Raw genomic sequence first — 21,417 nt, forward strand, 5'->3', positions numbered from 1 at the left:
TGAGCATTTTTCAAAACATAAACGCAGATTTCAAAACCTAAACGCGGACCCTAAGTTCAAGGTCAAGGTCACAGGGGTCAAAATGTTGTGGCGAATGGAAAGGCCTTGTCCATATACACATGCATACCAAATATGAAGGTTACATCTGAAGCAACATAGAAGTAATGAGCATTTTTCGAAACCTAAACGCAAAGTGTGACGGACAGACAGACAGTGCGATCACTATATGCCCTCCTCGGGGGGGGGGGGGCATAAAAATGAAATGAAAAATAAACACAGCACTGAACAAGTAACACTAACAAATCACAACACAATCACATTATTCTTAAGAAAAATATTTTAACCAAAATGAAGTTAAAGACAATGCAAGTTTTCAATTGAAAATTCAGTAATTGTATACTGGCATGCACATTTCTGTGAACACCAATGTTTTCAGATGCTGATAGTTAGGTGTCACAATGACTGAAGAATGTAAATAATTTATACACAAAAACATCGCCTTTATACTTGAAAGGACTCAACAAAGTACCTCAAATACTTTAACACATGTTGCTATCAATTACATAATTTTACAGACTAAGTTTTAAAAGCAATTTTAGGTATTTAGAATATTTTAATGACATACATTTCCCGGTCTGGAAATTATATGAAAACTCGGAATAAAACTACAAATATCAACAAACCAACCACAAAGATATAAAAATCAATGAAAAAGCACTATTTAGCGTAAATTAATATCAACTCCGACTGTAAATACCCGAATACAATGATCTGAGTTGCAGAACGTGTTTTGGTTTAACAGTAAAAACTATTGACACATTTACTCGCATAGGAGAAAGTGTTCGGTGCACATCTGCAGTAACATTTCATGACTGTTAACAAAAAACGAGGTAATTTGTACTGCTCATATTTCATTCAAGCTCGCTTTTAGTTTCATGTTTTAATTCTATGAAATAAAGAAACTTTTGCTCTTTAATTATTTACTGGACATTTGGACCGACACAAAGCATTTTCAAACGGACCTTATTTAAAAACGTTGGTCAGGTACGACGGTTCGGCATATTTAAGAATGTATGCAAACAATGCTTTTGTTGTATAGAGTTGAAAAACATTTTTTTTCAATTTGACTATTGTGACCTACAATTTTTTTATCACACATAGCCCAGTTTCAAATTTGGCAGAAATATCATTGAGGCAATTTATGTTCTTACCAGGTCCCATGAATATTCGGCAATACATGTGGCGCCTCTAAAGTTTTCATTAGCTAATTGTTGGACAGACAACAAACAATCAACATAAAGAGATCAGGCTGAGAAAAGCTCACCATGAGCAGGTTTAGCTCAAGTGAGTTAAAAAATGCAGGCTCAAACATTCAGCCTTTAACTGTGACGTATCCTTCATACATGTAAATTGGGTAAAGGAATACATGCATCAGACATTATACAGGCAGGTTGATTTAAGTTTTTTCTGAAACAAAGCTCGCATTGCCGCATGGGAGTCATTACATTATTTATGAGAAATGTACTGTTTATTAACTGTTGATTGTCACAGCTTTAGGTCCATCACGATTATTGCATTTGCCATTTTGACTTGAAACAACAAAGAAAGAGTTTATAATTTAGTCTTTTCACATAAGGACTTTTTACACTATGTTTTTTGCTGAAATATGGCCAATATCTTGTAATCCATATACTTGAACCATTGAAGAGTTATTTATTAACAAACACAAATTAACAAATTAAAGCTGTACAACAAATTGCACACATGCACTGATTTGGAAATACTTATATAACTAATATTACAATAATCCAAACAAATTAAAATGGATGATGGTAATTGAATTATACAATGCAATAATTTATACTGAAATAAAATAAGCAATAATTTTAGCTACCTGTGATTAAGCTCAACACATCTAGAGCAGCACAGATGATTGTGGTCCGTGCAGTACATTGTTAACTTTTCACCCTTGTGTATGATCCATATTAAAAGAGAAGTCTCCATCTTCTTAGAAAGTGGCCACTTCATTATTTTATCCTTTCCATAAGGAGATTTTTTATAAAACCACAAACCATGCTGTCTGTGGGAGTTTATACATGTTCTGCAGAAGTATTTAAGACAATTTTCACAGTAAAAATCTGCATCTATTTCTACAGACCGCTCTTTTTCGCAGATTGTACAACAATAATATTTAACCACATAAGAATTTCTCGAAATTCCAGATGTCGCCATTTTGATAATTCACTTTCAACAAAAAAGATTTTACAATCTGAAATAACTTGAAATAGTTATGTCCAAGCATATGTTTACAATACACACACACAATGTTATTAAACATAGACAAGTGATATGAAATTTCTAACTGAACAGCAACCAAGTTAACCGTCAAATGGCGCTTGTATGATAGAGGTTAACAGTGTAACTATGTATACTGTCACATGACTACTGGGTAATGTGCATTTTGATTACTTGAGTTTAAACTGTACCAAAGAAGCTGTATAGATAAAACCTTTAAACCAAATTTTTTAACACACCACATTTTTAATTGCTCTAATAAATGACATGTTATGAACATGGAATTATAATGATAATATTAAGCAGGTTCTTACATAAACCAATTTTATTACAATATCAGATCCTTTTCCTCATACAGTATTAACAAGAGGGCCATGACGGCCCTGAATCGCTCCACTGTTTTTTATGCGAAAAAAGCGTGCAATGCGCATGGATTGAAATGTACTCAAGCATGTGACTGTCTCTTTCTATCCCTCGTCCCACTGGGTTCTTAAAGTTGGACGGGTGAGCATTTTTATGTTTGGAAAATATTACCACGGTGTTAACTAAACAGACTAAAAAGCCCGGGAATTGTCGCACAGGTCCATTGCTTATCGCGTAGGCACATTTATTTCTCCAAAAGTTATTGTCGTTTTTTCTATTTCACATATTTTTAGATGCTGAAGATCAAATATACGCATGTTCGACAAGATTAATGAAAGTTCCTTCATTCGATCATGAATCTTTTTCCATTAAATTCCAAAATGTGTATGTGGGTTTCAAAGTTTGTGTTTCTGATATAGTTCATGACATATGCAAAATATCTAATGATTACTAGATCGCCTAATCTTTGCTTCATTCTTGAGGCATTAGTGTGTGTAGCAGGAGTGTTAATGTGGTGAAGAAATTGTTAATTGTACAAAGAAGATATTTGCCAGAGAAACATAAAGTTACGAGTTTTTTTGGTTCAGGTTCATGAGGTGCCGAAAGGCAGTAGGATGAAAACTGTGTAGAGGTTGTTTGTTAAACAAAGTAAATGTTTATGAGACAAAAATTTGAATTATAATTCATCAAGAATAATGTTGCGATCATGGCAACACTACTTGTATATGGCGTGAGGTTTAAAGAGATATCATGACAAACAAATAGCTTGACCTAACTTTCCTTTACCTTTTCCATCTGACGTTCCAATAGACCATAACTCCTTCTGAAGAGTTTGTTTTCGTTTTCAAAACAGGACTTCCGGTTTCAAAAAGGAGAAATTGCTCATTATGAGCAATTTCTTTTTTTATCACAATGATTTTTATCCCACCCAGCCACTTTAAAAATAGTCCTTTTCAATATTATTTCACGTCTGTAATCTCTTTCAATTTGGGGCAGTCCAAAATGTGTCGTTTGGTAAAGGGTTAACATTTATGGATAGTTAACATGTTGGTCTACCTTTCACGCTCGACACGTATGCATTTATCTTTTATAATTAAAAAGTTATTCCAAGTGTATTTCGATAAACTTTTAGTTTGAGACAAAAATAGTTTATTCATCCCATATCGAATAAATAGCAAAAACGCATAAACATGCAAACTTTCTGTGGCCATGTTTTAAGACGAATCAAATTTTCTTGAACAACTTTTTAATGGGAGCCTTAAAGGGGTCAATTTGGCCCCAGGGGCATAATTTGAACAAACTTGGTGGAGAACTATAAGATGTCACTACATACCAAATTTGGTAGCCCTAGGCCCTACGGTTATGGAACATTAGCATATGTTCAGTTTTTTGACCCCCGGGTCAGGGATAAATTTGAGCCCAGGGGAATAATTTGAACAAATTTGGTAGAGGACTATTAGATGTCACTACATTCAAAATTTAGTAGCCCTATTCTCTATAATTATGAACAAGGAGATTTTTAAAATTTGCACAAAATAGGCCTTATTTAAGCATATGTTCATTTTTGTGACCACCGGGGCAGGGTCAAATTTGACCCCAGGGGTATAATTTGAACAAACTTGGTAGAGAACTTTAAGATTTTAATACATACCAAATTTGATAGAAATAGGCCAATGGTTATGGACAAGAATTTTTTAAAGCTTTGCAGCTTTTGGCATTTTTTACTCTCGAATATCAGCGGCTTCCCCCATGAAAAAAGTATATTTTACGTAGATCATGTTTGAAGGGTTAAACAATGAATGATCATCAGCATGTTTCTAAGTATATAACATTCCTGCCAATCCCTCTTCGAGTAATATTTACGTCTACCTTTAATCTCGATTAACATCACAGGCATCAGGGTGTTAAAAGTTTACTACACATGTACCACATAGGCGTTTTATATTCAAATGAAGCACATGATAACAAAAGCCAATAAAAAAACATACAAATATTATTTAACACAAATAATGCTACATTTATGAATATAATCAGTCAAAATGTTAGGCTCGAATGGTATAGCAAGACGGTAAACGATTTTATTTCCTTTGTAAAAATTATAGTTTACTTAACCCTTTGCAGGCTGGAAAATTTGTCTTCTGCTAAAATGTCGTCTGCTGAATTTCTAAAATTAGCATTTTCTTCGATTTTTTTTCAAAGAATACTATCAGAATAGCAAACAGTTTGGATCCTGATGAGACCCCACGTTCTGTGGCGTCTCATCTGGATCCAAACTGTTTGCAAAGGCCTTCAAAATTCGATTCCCGCACTGAAAGGGTTAAGTTCAAATTCTTCTTCAGACAGTGATTAAAAAAAGAAGAAAGAAAGAACACACATACCTTGCTCCCCTGCCAGTTTATAATGCGCACATTATAATAAGTTTAACCAAAGTAGAATATTCGTATTATGCACGAGGAATTTGAGTTGTAACCTATGTTCTTATTTTTTATAACCAACAATTGGTATATTTAATATTCTAGTCTGATCAGGATATATGCTATTATCTAACCTCATTGCATATTCACATTATTCAGGGATGGGTTGCAATATTCTACAATTGGGTTCAAACTATTTTATGTGCTAAATGTGAGGCATCTTTTTGAAGTAAATGTTTAAAGAGTTCCTGACCAAAATCAAAGTAATATTACTTTTAAATAATTAACGTATTGGCATACACCAACAAAGTTGTAGATTATTTGCGGGAAACATAAGAATTTCGACGAAAACTTGTGATGTGAAATTTCCAAAGGTAACAGAAATTACCGATCGTCGTTTTTCTGAAAAACTGTGCATGTCGCGGTTTTCAAAAAACAAATGACTGCACCCAAATATTTTAATGTTACCGACTATAAAGGGTTGATACATGCATGATTTTGTATTTAATAAAGTGACCATTTTAAGGTCGATTCACTTGAAATATGAAGGATATTATTTCCTTTGGCCTTTGGTTATAAATATATCAGTACAATTTGCAATTTCCAAAACCAATCCGAAAATATTGGCAGACACAAAATTTAATCAAAATTCTTATGTTTTCCTTAAATATTCTACCACTTTTCTGGTGTATACCAATAAATGGATGTTTTTCAAGCAATAATATAGCAAATTGATTTCAATCAGAAACACTGCCAATAAGCGCGAAAACAAAAATTCCAATCGTTTTGGTTTACAATTTTTGTGATGTAAATAGCTTGCATGCAGCATGAAATTGAATGTTCTGTCAGATAAGTGTTTCCACTATCTCAAGTGGGTGATTTCGGACTGTTTAATCCAACCAGAAAAGAGCTCTTGACTTAAATGTTATTTAGACCCATTTAAAGTGAAGTAATAAAGAACCACTTTTTATTTACTTGTACTACTCAAACGTGACGTCACAAGTTGCCGCCTATGTTGGTTCATTCTACATTTGGAAAGAGAAGTGACATATAGGTAGAAGTACATGGTAGGAAGCAGAAATATGCGAAATGGCCCCGGTCAAAAAGTGAAATATTGGTAAAGGGTAGGTTTCAATGTCAAATTTGAGGGTAAAAGGTCTTATTGTAACCCCAAATTGCATACAATTCTAAGAATATGACCATTTTCAGAAGTGAAACTGTGGGGTCATGACCTCTTGTTGTTGTTGTGTTCTTTGTTACTCAGGAAGGACAACTGCAGTAGGCATATTGTATTTTGGGTTCTTTTTAAGCTGGAATCTCTAGTAGGGTTACGTTGTGAAATATTGCGCGAAAATCACCTGAATACGTGGTATTCATTCATGGTTTGATGGGTTGTGCTATGATTTGCGTGTAAAAAAATCATTCCAAAAGCAGGCTATCATTACCTTTTATTCATCCCCAGCCACTTTCGTACTCGGTAAAAAGTTGATTTTGAAGCCCCTGTTTGCGGCCTTGCCATTGTTTCATTTTTGTCAATAGTATCACCTGTACAGGTTCCATATGCTCTTTTTTATCTTAAGGTTCATGGGAGGAATAAAATTCATTCAAGCTTTGCTTTGGTTTTTCTTCATTCAATGTGGTACAATAATGGTCAAACTATATATCATTTTAAAGGTAAAGACGGATATAATAACATAAACACATTTTTGACATTCAATATTTTTTTGCTTATTCATATTTTTGTTTAAACCAATACATGCTTACACTTATTTACAAAATCTCAATCTAAAGTTAGGAAGGATATGCACGACCGTTAGTTGAATAAATACAAAGCTATATACATATACAAGGTCAAGTTAGCAACATTTCACAGAAAATTATTGTCGGAAAACAACAAATGAGTCATTATTCAACTGCATTTTTTTGAAAATTTTCCTAAACAAAGTTTTAAAAATAACTAAACTGAACTACTTTTTAAAAATCCAGGTATGGTGGATAATAAAAGTCACCATTCTATTTCAAGGGCTTAACAATTTTGCTATAACCAAATGGAAAATTTTAAACCATCTCAAATTGAAAGAAATTGCAGACGACATAATAAAATTGTAAAATAAATATAACAAAATAGGTTTGGCTGGGTAGTAATCATTGTGATAAAAGGAGATATTGCTCATCAATAACAAGATTTTATGAGTTTTGTGCAGACAACTCTAGAAAGCATAGTTTTACATAGAAATACACAGCTAGGTATCACGTTGTTTTTTTCTTCCTTCCTGAACAACTACTGTCCTTGTACCGTTTTGAATAATGTGTTCCTTTTGGCAAACCGAATCTTTTTATATATTTGTATATTGATTCCTTCTACCCATTTTGAAAGTGTGGCAAAAGCTGTGCTCCGTAGAAAAAACATGCATTACAAATCGGTCGAAATTACGTGAAGTAGTAAGAAAACCTGGTAAATTGTGTATACACATACCTGAGAAAACACATCATTATTTTGACAGTTGGTCGCAACTAGTAAAACAACTGTTAACATTAATCAGGAAGAGATCGCGCTTTATAACAGAAATGATCACACAGAGATATCATCACTTACCCCATTTCAAATATTTTCCAGCTGAACATTTTCCCCCACACGTCTTTTTTTAGTTTATTTGTATTGTTTTTTCTGGAGCCGAAGTGCATCTCACAGAATATCCATCCAACTTCCGTTGTTTTAACTTTCGTTATTAAAAACTCTGTTTAAAAGAATAATTTTTACATTTAGGTTGTTGAAGCGAATTATTATTATATGTTATCAATAAAATAGTATACCGTGATGAATTGAACGGAGTTTCGTATCGATCTTTCTGTCAGTATGTAAGCGTACTATTTTCTGCACAATAATACAAGTGCATGTGATTCGACAACAATTGTAAACATTGGCGAAATGCTTCTTACAAAGTTATTTCTTTGGAGTGTTTATGAGGTCTGATCATGCAGTTTGCACACATCTACGGAAAGATTACAATCCAACGCATTTGTCATCGTCAACCGTTTAGAATGTCAATTAGGCGATGAGTGAGTTTTTAGAATGTTTCTTTAAATTTTATTAATCTAAAAATGGCTGCCCCCCCCCATCGTCATGAAATGACATGTGTTCGAGTTTTGATACTTCTAGATATGTAAAAAAACCAACTATTTAAGCGTAACATGCCCTCATCAATGTCCATATTATTAACTAGTTATATAATTATCCGCCGAAATACGTTGAATAAACATCATTCAGATTTTTGTAAATAATGTCTATTTTTGTGTTACATTATATTTTGATAGGTACTGATTAAAGTGGTCATAAAAGATGTTAGCGGGTTGGTTCAATAAGTGAGTGTATCCGAACCAATCAAATATAGAAGGAACACTTCGGTATTTAAAACGGTTGTCGAAATAGCCAGTTGGTCATTACAATGGGTGGTCCTTTAAAGAGTTTGTACTGTGTTATCTGTCAAACTGTGGCAAGGAAGATACAAAGTTGACATTTAGATAATGTTTAACAGATTGATGAGCAAGACCAAATGGAGTGAGTTTTAGTGTATATTGATACATGGACTGAAATTTAAGTTTAAGTGAAGGAGACTAAATGTCTAACACAGATTAAAAGTAATGTTGCTTAAGCAAAGAACTGTTTTTAATGTTATACTTAGTAATTTAAATACAAAGTGTTATCTTACCCATGAAAACCTTATGTTAATTGGAACAAATGTTCCCAATATAGGACACCAAACAAGTTTAAACACATATGATCTGAACAGTATTAAGATTTGATTTTCTTTGTTTTCATATTGAATATATTAAGATAAATTAAAGATGTTTAGAGATAATGTTATAGACACATTAAATGACAACACATCTGTGTGATGCAATATTTAATACATTTGAATGAGCCAGTCTAGCTTTTGTATTAAAAACACACTAGTTTTCTTTTTTAAGCAGGGTGCATGTAAGCCTGAAAAGAATGCCAAAGGTCTTCTGAATATGCTGCTTAAAATAATTCAGAAAATGTATAACAATAAAAAGCAGACAAAGACTGACCATAATTATTTGGCTAGAAGAAATGTCATTTTTCCAAGAGATTGGCTAAAGTTACAACTTGACATTTTCTTACCATTACCACTTACACCTTTTCTCTAATTAGTCAATGATTCTAGAAGTTAAAACACCATCTAGTCTTTTTCTTAGACTTTTTGGGTAAAGCACACAACATATGTATTAATAATGTTGAGTGTGTCTATATTTTAGCTTGATTGCTGAAAAGCCCGAAGCTTAATTAAGACACTCTAAGGTCTGTTTCCTGTAAAGAAAAAAAAACTGTGCTTGGTGTCTTTGGAAGAAGCTGCCAAAATTAAGTATGACCCAAGACTGTCTGGTTGCTAGGGAAATACCACATTTCATGTAATAGTGCCACCGTATTGCTGTTGACCACCTAATTTGATTTTGTACCCAAGCAACCTCCAATTGGCACACACATTAACTGGCAGTAAGGTAAGATTAACATCTGAATTTAAATATAAGACATTGAGAAAACAAAGGTGCGATACTCACAAACTTCAAGTATCATGTGTGACTTTGACCGGCGCACCAAACATAAAACCCCTGACTATTGCAGTTAAAAGTAGAAAAATTATCAATAATTACTATACAAGTTATTTTAAATATGTTTTGATCTCTGGAGCGTGGAAAGGGTTGACCAAATGGGCATGATTTCAACAGCTGTAGCAGAGGCCTACTATAAGACGTTACATGCCAAACAACAAGCCACAGGGCTTTAATTTTTCAGAAAATAATATTTTCAAAGTTTTCACTACATACACATAATTAAACAGGTTGCCCCGAGGGAAGGGATCATTTTAGCCCCAGACGCATGATTTTAAGTTGTTAAGAGGACCACTATACAATGTTCAACAACAAATATATACTCTAAGCATTCATGTTTGAGTGACAAGTACCATTTTTTTTAATATGTAAGTATATATACATTTATTCACCCTTGGGTATGGCCAGTCTTTACTTAAAGGAAGATTTTTGAAGAAACTTGGTACACAATACAATGATACAGGCCAAAAGCCGTAATCCTCTGCCTTAGAGTTTCAAAAAATAATTGTTTAAGTGTTTGCTCTATACTTATCAATGCAAGACAAGCAAGTGAACCTCAGTGGAGTGCCAATGTTTACCTCAGCTATTTAAAAAAATAATATTCGGTATAACTACAAACTAAACTAATTATCAACAAGAATGATTTCTATATACTCCCTCGATGAAATTATTTCACCTTTAGTCTTATTTTGAACCAGACAGAAGTAATGTCAAATATGGTGGTGGTAGTTGTGGACGGTGTGTAGTGTTGGTGGTGGGTGGTGGTGGTGGTGGGTGGTGGTAGTGGGTTGTGATGGTGGCGGTGGGTGGCGGTTGTGGGTGGTGGGTGGTGGTGATGGGTGGCAGTGGTGGCTGTGTGTGGCAGTGGTGGTTGGTGGTTGTGGTGGTGGTGGGTGGTGGTGGTGTGTGTTGGTGGTGGGTGGCAGGGGTTGTTGTTGTTGGTGGTGGTAGGTGGTGGTGATGGTTGGTGGTGGGTGTAAGTTGGTAGGTGGTGGGTGGCAGATGTGATGGTGGGTGGCTTTGGTGGTGGTATCGGTGAGTGGCAGTGGTGGTCAGTGGTGGTGGTGGTGGGTGTTGGTTAGTGGTGGTGGTTGGTGATGGCGGTGGTGATGGTGGGTGGTGGTGGGTGGTGGTTAGTGGTGGTGGGTAATGGCGGTTGTGGTGGGTGGTTGTGGTGGTGGTTGGTGATGGCGGTGGTGGTGGTGATGGTTGGTGGTGGTTATGGTGGGTGGTGGTGGTGGTAGCGGTGGTGGTGGGGTTGGTGGTTGGTGATGGTGGTGGTGATGGTGGGTGGTGGTGGTGGTGGGTGGTGGGTGGTGGTTAGTGGTGTGTGGTGGTTAGTGGTGGGTGGTGGTGGTGGGTGATGGCGGTTGTGGCGTGTGGTGGTGGTGGTGGTGGTGGTAGCGGTGAGTGGCAGTGGTGGTGTTGGTGTATAGTGTTGGTGGTTAGTGGTGGTTAGTGGTGGGTGGTGTTCATGGTGTTGTTAATGGTTGTTGATAACGGTGGTGGTGGTGATGGTGGGTGGTGGTTAGGTTGGTTGATGGTGGTTAGTGCTGGCTGGTGGTGGTGATGGGTGATGGCGGTGGTGGTGGGTGATGGTAGTGGGTGGAAGTGATGAGGGTGGTTGGGTGAATAGTTTTATAATGCAAAGAACACATTGTCCTGATTGTTATATTATGCAGCAAACACATTGACCTGAATGTTTTACTATGCAGCCAACATATTGATCTGATTGCTGTATTATGCAGCCAACACATTGACCTGATTTTTGTAATATGCAGCCAATACATTGCCCTGATTGATGTATTATTCATGTAGTAGTACTGGTGACATACACTCCACATTTAAATTGCAGAATATGTAAAAATCACAATACTGTACGAAGAGTGTTTTAAATGTAGCTGATTCAATCATAAATTAAAGTTTACTTTATTTAAGACAAATATTAAAAGCCAACTATCTGATCAAAGATGATGATAACCCTAACTGTACTATTAATGTTCTAATATTTTACCTGTCTACATGTATTCATGTTACTTGATTTAACAACATGAGATAATGCATATCATTAGGTGAAGTGAAGGTAAGATAACATAACTAGCATCTCTTATTATCTGTTGATTTTGCAATTTTTAGAACATTGTATTCTTGAACCATTTGTACTTTGTCCTTATGCATGAATACAGATACAGGTTGCAAAATATTTGTCAAGGAATCATCTACTATTATTGTGCCTGTAATTTCAATCTTTGGGTTGATTGCATTTCACATTTGACACAATGACACCAGGAATAAAATATAACTAGTCAAGTAGTTCTTACAATTAAAGTTATATTGTACCAGTAATAACTGAACAATGGCTGCAAATATGTTTTATTTATGTTAATGTTCTAGCCTAATTAATTATGTTAATTTCATTTTATTTCTGACCAAACACACTGCATTATCCATTTGACGAGACTTTGGGCTAAATGTATTAATGAAATCTAATTGACTCAATTTTGTAATGTATTACCTTATATTGTAATTAATACCACTACTTAAATGCCTTTCTTACTAGATCCAAGTTTAAAAGCTTCATTTCCAATCGTTAGTTTCTGATGAGCAGCAAACAGCATAAGCCCTGAACAACCTGCGAGTTACTGTCTGTTCTAGTTTTATGCGTTTTACAAATAGCAATGTTCACTTTTCTTTAAGTGGGAAAGGGTTAAATAAGGGTATGGTTAAATAGAAAATATAATTAAATATTTTGTGTATATTAGTATATGCTTATAAATTCAAACTGTTTAATCAGACTACTATTAACCCTGAGTCATGAAAGGTGTAAGATTCATTGCAATGATATGGAACTTGTAATCTGTGATGCTACTTTCTCAAATCGTGTACACACAAGGGTATTTACTTGATATTTGTAGTTACTTTATTTTATCCCTAGACAGTTTTTGTTATTTTGCTCCTGTGCATATTTCATCAGTGTGTAATTAAATTGCAATTTAAATTGTATGTATTTGTATTTCTAATCTGATAAATGCTATTACTTTGATGTTATTGCTTATGTGTACATGTATTTACATGCGCATACAAGTGATTAATTATGGACTAAATATGAGGTTCAGCAAGCCATCTAAGTAGACAAAGAAAACTCAATAGACAGAGGCTTTTCATGTTTCTTAGAATATACTGTTATTCATATCATGTACAAGATAAGACTTGTTTCTAATATGTTTATGATATGTATACTCCTTGCAAATCTATTAAAATCCCCATTAAAGCTGTATTAAACACATTACTATAATGCAGAGTTTAATATAAAGCAGCATGTTTGGGCAATCCCTGAAATAGTTATGTGTGTTATGAACATTACGTATGTAAACACTTATATTTTTTAAATCATGTCACAATCAGTATCAATCTATAACAATGAATGAAAAGGGCATGGTAATTTTGGCAGTCATGGTCTGGGCCATAAGTTTCCATCCACTTCTGCTGCCATGGAAGCAGGCAGTTCTGACCTGCTTACAAGTGTATGCCATTAAGGAGCTCATTTTCTAATATTAGTGCAACTATGCATTTTACATTTTTAATTGCAAAACACACCACATGTTGAGAATTTATTATTAAGTACCTGTATAATTGTATGCATTTATTTCCCACATACATTTAAAAATATTGGATTATAGATACATATAATCCGACTCTGCAAGACTTTTATGCTTACATTTTATGGTCAGTTGCTCAGCATAAGAGTAAAGGCGCGAAGAAACAATAACATGTGATGAGTATCTAATACTTGCTTTTAACGCAGAAGTCACTTTCATGTATCATGCTTTTTCAAGAGTGCTTTTGAATGCTCTTGATTTCATTTGAAAAATATACTTTCATAAAAGAATCTCTTGATTAATAGAAAACATTCCCATTTAATTGACTCCAACAAATCTGCATCCACTTTGTTTATCATGATTGTCTTGTGGCACGTATCGATTTGTTTACAGAAATTTCTAACAGAGTTATTGAGAAATTCAATGTAAAAAACTACAGGGAACTGTTTAATACTTGTCAATAAAGCCAGTTGTCCAGAAGATAAGAAATACTAACTGTTGATATTTACATCATTCTAAGCACAGCATTGATAAATAATTAATGACCAGTAAAACTTAAGCATGACAGTGTTACGAAATAATGTTATATTTGTCACTGTATAATCATGTTTATCAACACAATATAATTCCCTTATTATCCCTTATTATCATAAAAGCCCGATAAAACAAGAGCTGTCTTTAAGAAAACACAATGCCCCCTACTGCGCTTTGAAGCCGCACGGCAGCTATTTTAGAAACAATGTTATATTTTTAATGTTAAGGTCACAGTGACCTTGACCTTTTACCTAGTTACCTCAAACCATGTTTGATTGTGGATCTCAATGAGATGCATGCACATGTGAAGTTTAAAGAACATAGACCCAAGATTTTTCATTTTATCATCAAGGTTAAAGTTTTGGGACATAATGACAGGCAGACTGGCCAAAACCAATATTCCCCCGATCATTCGATCCGCGGGCATTAATAATGTCCACCTATCCCTTACAGTCATAAAAGCCTGCTGAAAGAACTTGCGAATATAAACTTTGAACATCTTGTATTGCAGTTAAATGTGATGCACCTGGCAGTGTTTTTTCACCATTCTGGGAAGGATGACCTTGACCTTGAAGAATAACCTTGACCTTGAACTTCCACCACTCAAAATGTGCAGCTTCATGATAACGCCGCTTTGAAATTTTTTATTTGTTTTTTTACCTTTGACCTTGAAGGATGACCTTGAACTTCCACCACTCACAATTTGCAGCTTCATGAGAACGCCGCTTTGATTTTTTTTCAATTTGTTTTTTTGACCTTGAAGGATGACCTTGACCTTAAACTTCCACCATTCAAAATGTGCAGCTTCATGAGATACACATGCATGCCAAATATCAAGTTGCTATCTTCAATATTAAAAAAGTTATGGCCAATGTTAAAAGTTTTCGGACGGACAGTCGCCATATATTTGACATTTGACCTTGAAGGATGACCTTCACCTTCGCCTTTCACAACTCAAAATGTTTAGCTCCATGAGATACACATGCATACCAAATATCAAGTTGCTATCTTCAATATTGAAAAAGTTATGGCCAATGTTAAAGTTTTCGGACGAACAGAACCATATATTTGACATTTGACATTGAAGGATGACCTTCACCTTTCACAACTCAAAATGTTCAGCTCCATGAGATACACATGCATGCCAAATATCAAGTTGCTATCTTAAAAAGCGAAAAAGTTATGGCCAATGTTGTTTTTTTTCGGATGGACATACAGACTAACTACCATACTGACGGACATTTCAACTGCTATATGCCACCCTACTGGGGGCATAAAAATTATTTTTTGGGTGTTGGGGTGGGGGTATAGTGTGAGGGTGTGGTGGTCATTTATTAGATGATCTTTAATAATAATACAAAAATAATGGGGGGAGGATTGAGGGGGTTTCGGGGGGGGGTATGGGGGGCGTGGAGGATGGTTTGGATGGAGTCAATTGTGGTATGTCAGGTTAGAAATGTTTTGCCAAAGTATCAATCGAATCTAATCTTAAATAAAGAAGTTATGGCAATTTAAGCAAAATTTAATATTTTGACCTCGAGAGTCAAGGTAATTCAAATGTGTAGGTAAAATTCAACTTGCCAGGTACAGTACACTCATGATAGCATGAAAGTATTTAAAGTTTAAAAACAATAGCTTTGATACGTCAGAAGTAAAGTGGATCTAAACACAAAATGTAGCCTTATATTCAAAGTTACTAATTCAAAAAAGGCACATAATTCCGTCAAAATGACAACCAGAGTTATGCAACTTATCCTTTACTGTCCCCTTACATTGCCAGTGTTCCAAGTATGAAAGCAATATCTATGATACTTCAGGGGTAAAGTGGACCAAAACACAAAACTAAACCAAATTTTAAAGTATAAAGGGCCCATAATTCCGTCAAAATGCCAGTCAGAGTTACATAACTTTGCCTGCACAGTCCCCTTACGATAGTAAGTAAGTGTTGCAAGTATGAAAGCAATAGCTTTGATACTTTAGGAATGAAGTGGACCTAAACACAAAACTTAACCAAATTTTCAATTTTCTAAGTATAAAAAGGCACATAATTCTGTCAAAATGCCAGTCAGAGTTACATAACTTTGCCTGCACAATCCCCTTATGATAGTTAGTAAGTGTTGCAAGTATGAAAGCAATAGCTTTGTTACTTAAGGAATAAAATGGACCTAAACACAAAACTTAACCAAAATTTTCAATTTTCTAAGTTTAAAAAGGGCACATAATTATGTCAAAATGCAAGCCAGAGTTATCTAACTTTGCCTGCCCAGTCCCCTCATGAAAGTAAGTAAGTGCACCAAGTTTGAATGCAATAGCATTGATACTTTATGAGAAAAGTGTATCTAAAAGCAAAACTGAACCGGACGCCGACGTGATGACAATAGCTCATAATTTTGTTTTCAAAAAAATAGATGAGCTAATAAGCAAAAGACCTAGGGCGAAACTGGTTGAGAGCTAAACAACCTGATACCCATGTGACAACAAACTACTCGAAACATACTCATTTTTGTTTAATGATCAAGTACGTTTAAATATATAAAGTGTAGATTTTAAATAAACATAATGATGTTTTTATACAATATCAATAATTATTGCATGTATACACTCTTGATTTCTATAAACACAACACAATATGAGAAAACTCCCTGAGAAAACATAAAAGTTACAAATATTCAAATAAATTATGTATTTCTATAAAGAGAGTGTAAAGTTTTATTTCAATTAACGGCATGACCATACTTTCTCAAGTATGCATGGTTGGAAAGATGAGGTCATAATCATTTGTAAAAACACCATTTAAAATCCTGTATGTGTTTTAACTCAAAATATTTATCTTTTGGTCATATTCTGTCTTTTATAAGGTAAACTCAGTATAAATGTAGCATCATGTCAGTGTAGGTCATATGTCAGATGTTATAGGACCCCAGACAATGGCTTATTTATATGTTATATTCTCGACCCCTTAAATGTCTACGTCGGATGCGATTCCTCAGTCTTTGGGAAAATGTGAGCCTGTCGGTCCAAAAGGTGAATTTCTTGTCAACCAAGGTTTAGCAATCATCAGTTTGCATCAATACTATTTTTCTGCAATAGATGATCAACTGCTCCAATTGAGCGAACAATTGTTTGTTTGTTGGGTTTGAATGAAATGAATCATGTTATCAACAAATTTACGGGCCCTTAATTTTACATGTACTGACGGCATACACCACAATCAAATCAGAGCTTGTAAAATCACAGTACAAAGACTTTTCATACATAACGAAGCTGATAAATTCAATGCCATATTGTAGTTATCTTAGTTTGAGATAAATATATAACGTCAACAATCTGAACTAACATGTTTCTACGATTATGAGGACGACAACCCAAAATGTCCTGTGGATGTTCTAACAGTTAACCTGTTTATCCATGTCAGGTCGTTTTACCACGAGATCATTTATAAAAGTGAAGTGAATGTAAGATAATTTCAATAGTATCAGACTTTATCAATTAGTTTTCCATTTATAGAACATGGGGTGATTAAACTATTTGTACTTTACCCTTACATATGGTATACAGATAAAGGTTGCACAATTTTAGTACAAAAAGCAGTTAATATTATTGTACATGTGTATCAAAGCTGTGGGTTGATTTGTATGACACACTGGGCACACTGATCCCTTTACTAAAATAGAACACACTTAGTAATTCTTACAAATTCAATTATATCGTCAAAATATTGACTGAAACATGACCGCAATATTTTTGCTCACATTCATGTTTACTGGTAAACATACTATTATGTTTGTTTTATGTTTTGCTGAATAAAACACACTGCATTTACCATTTAACAATACTTCGTGGTGAATATAGTAATGCAATGTCATTGACAGGAATTTATGTGTGAATAACGACTTAGCTAAATGAAGTCCCGTACGTGAGCATACGATTATAAAGTTAAGTTTTGTAATGTTTGAATTGAAATCCAGTTTCGTACATGATGTTGTTCTGAAGTGTGATTATAAAGGACACAGGCTAACCCTGGCTGCAAAAGCTTGTCAGAAAATGTATTTATGTATTTTTTTAGAGGTCAAAAAAGAAATAAATATTATTATTAACACCTTGAAGAGTTTGTCGTATCCGGGCTCTCCTCTTCCTGGCTCAGTCGACCAGTCCGCAACATGGAAGTACTGCACCAGCTTCTGGAACCTGTTGCATTTCATGGTGTTGGTGATATCAGCATTGTTGATGAAGGGATTAGACGACCAGAACATCTCGACATTGGGGGGTGGATGATTCCCATCAGGATGTTGATGGCCAGGAATGCCCTCATCTCTTCTTCAGTTGTGTCCTGCCATCAAAGGTCTGTTGGTAAGTCCGGCTGTGCCATCTTCAAATCGAAGTAACCATTCGTATGCCCCACAATGGACTGAAGCAGCTGCGGAGAGAACAGCAGCCAAAAGTAATCCATGGGAGTGGCTGTGTCTACATCAAATCCATCTGGCAGGCGTTCTCCCGGCTGCTCGTTGATCTCATCAATCTGAAATGAAAAAAAGAAATAAATATTATTATTAACATAATTATATTATAATTATCAACAATTATAATATAAATTACTATATTATTTATAATATGATTGTTTCATGTGTAATATTTTATTTTATAACATGTACATTATATTACGATAATTTATGTTTAGGGCATTATAATTATAGGTATAATGTGGTGCTAGCGGTTACTAATGAAAAAAAATGTTTTGACATTTTCAAATTTACACAGCAATAAATCTACATTTTTATTTTTGTGTAGTCATATATTTTGTGTAAACGCACCCTCAATAGACTGAAGTCATCTGTCCAATTATCATCTGCAGCCTCAGCATTGGGAATAATGTCATCATCGGACAAATCACCGACTTCAATATCAGAGTCAAACTCTGAGAAACCAGATAACTCAGACTCATCCGAGTCACTGTCAAATAGCTGATCTAAGTAGTCAGCCATGGTAACAGAATAAATTTGTGCAAATAATACAAGGATATAAATAGTAATACAAGCGTATGCGAATGCAATAGGAAATGCAGTGAGAACCCCACCTTAAAATATCGAATTTTATACTGAAAACAGTCTATTATGTGAAGTAGGAAAACGACATTAATTCTAGAATGGACTGTTTCAGCTTCATTTGCTTTGTTTTGACCATGCAAATGTCAGTGGTCATAAAAACAAAGATTAAAGCCATAGAGTACATAGTTCTCTATTAAAAATAGATGGACCTTTGCTCATGCACTGTATGGGCAAACCCTCTTTGCTCATACACCGCATGGGCATATCCCATTTGCTCATGCACCGTATGGGCAAATCCCCTTTGCTCATACACCGTCTGGGCAAACCCTCTTTGCTCATACACCGCATGGGCATACCCCCTTTGCTCATACACCGTCTGGGCAAACACCCTTTGCTCATACACCGTCTGGGCAAACCTTCTTTGCTCGACACTAAACATGCATGGATCAGGCTCCATTAGCAATAGTTGCTCATATATGTATGAACAAACAATATGCAATTGATTTATGCTGAATGATTATGTGAAATAAAGATAGGATATTTGTTGTTTTTTGGTAAAGAGATCATAGAAATAGAAATTATTCTTTTCGTGAGTGGCGAAGCAACAAGTGAAAGTGTTTACTTTCAATGATCACGAGTTAATAATATTAGATAGTCTATTGAAACTAACACATTTTCTTAGTATTTTATACCAAGTTGACAAACTTACTGCTATAAAATCCATGTTTATCAGAAAATTCTGCGGGAATCTGAATTATATGACGCTACGTCATTTCACAATTTTGCATTTACTGTAGATGATTGGTAACAAAAAACAATGAACAATTACAGTGAGAAATAATGATATTTTTCACTGTTTGAACAGTGAAATATACAGTTTTTGTCACACATATTTCACTGTAAATCATCAAAGAGCATAAATTGATATGCTGTTATTGTATAATTTGTTAACACATCTGGATGTGTTATTTAAAAAATAAGAACAACAATTTTCAATTTTCAAAGTCATATTTTATTGCCCGGGTGTACATTGTCCATGGTAATCATGGAACTTAGGCTGGAAATCCATGGTATAACATGGAATTCCATGGAAATCCCTGGAATTTGAAACAGTTTCCAGGGTTTTCCAGGGTTTTGTTCTAGAAATGTCCATGAAACGTGGACTTTTTTCCCCAAGCATTTTCCAGCCTTGGATGGAAAAGCATGGAAAAGGAATGGAAAACGCTGGATTTAGGCTGGATAACCATGGAAAATATTTCCAGATAGCATGGAAAGTGGAACATAGAATTTTTTAAGCATGGAAAAGACTCTAACATTTTCAGCTGACCCTGGAAAAAACTTAGACTTTATAAGAGGAGAAAATAACTTATAAAAATGCAACACATTTTATTCAAAGTAAATCAGAGTTCAACAATTTACACAACATATGAATAAAACATAAAACAATGTGCATAGTTTGGGCAGACATAGTAGTAGTTATAGTAGTAGTAGTAGTGGTAGAAGTAGTAATGCTGAGGCTGGCAGTAGAATATGTTGTAGGAGTAGAAGTAAAAGTGGTTGTTGTATAAGTTGTACAAGCAGTTAAACTACTGATAATTATACTATTGGTGCAAATTAAAGTGACAGTAGCAGTAGTAGCAGTTATTATTGTGTTGTTGTTTTAGCATTTACAGGAATAGTAGCAGTAATGGTAGCAATAGTAGAATAAATAATAATAACAATACTAGTAGCAGCAGTAGTAGTAGTAGTTAAGGAAGTAGCATTAGCAGCAGCAGCAGTAGTAGTAGTAGTAGAAGTAGTAGTAGTAGAAGTAGTAGTAGTAGAAGTAGCAGCAGCAGCAGTAGTAGCAGTAGCAGCAGCATCAGTAGGTAGTAGTAGCAGTAGTAGTAGCAATAGTAGTTGAAGTACTAGTAGTAGTAGTAGTAGTAGTAGTAGTAGTAGTAGTAGTAGTAGTAGTAGTAGTAGTAGTAGTAGTAGTAGTGGTGGAAGTAGTAGTAGTAGTAGTAACAGCAGCAGCAGCAGCAGCAGTAGTAGTAGTAGTAGTCGCTGCAGCAGGAGTTGTAGTAGTAGCAGCAGCAGTAGCAGTAGTAGTAGTAGCAGCAGGAGTTGTAGCAGCAGCAGCAGTAGCAGCAGCAGTAGTAGTAGTAGTAGTTGAAGCAGTAGTAGTAGTTGAAGCAGTAGTAGTAGTAGTAGCAGTAGTAGCAGCAGTTTTAGTAGAAGTTATAGTAGTAGTAGTAGAAGTAGTAGTAGTAGTAGTAGTAGTAGTAGTAGTAGTAGTAGTAGTAGTAGTAGTTGTTGTTGTTGTGGCTGTTGTAATAGTAGTAGTAGTTTTGCAGAAGTAGTAGTAGTAGTAGTAGTAGTAGTACTAGTAGTAGAAGTAATAGTAGTAACTTTCAAAGCAATGTCTACAAGTTTAAATTCCTTAACCCTGTTCAAGGTGTATACACACTCAATATTTAACTATAGTCCAGGTTTGCAATTAACAAACTATCTGATAAACCTGTGTGTGAGTCAGATATGTCTGCTGCTAATCTA

The 21,417-nt window shown here is 34.8% G+C and overlaps 1 protein-coding gene across 1 annotated transcript in view; it reads left to right on the plus strand.

Moving 5' to 3' along the window:
- LOC127864596 (uncharacterized) overlaps positions 1–21,417 on the plus strand; it is a 766,023-nt gene that overhangs the window by 309,609 nt on the left and 434,997 nt on the right. The gene's annotated exons all lie outside the window — the stretch shown is intronic.

The sequence above is a fragment of the Dreissena polymorpha genome, chromosome 1 (genome assembly GCF_020536995.1).
Source record: "Dreissena polymorpha isolate Duluth1 chromosome 1, UMN_Dpol_1.0, whole genome shotgun sequence".
NCBI classification, from domain to species: Eukaryota; Metazoa; Mollusca; class Bivalvia; order Myida; family Dreissenidae; genus Dreissena; species Dreissena polymorpha.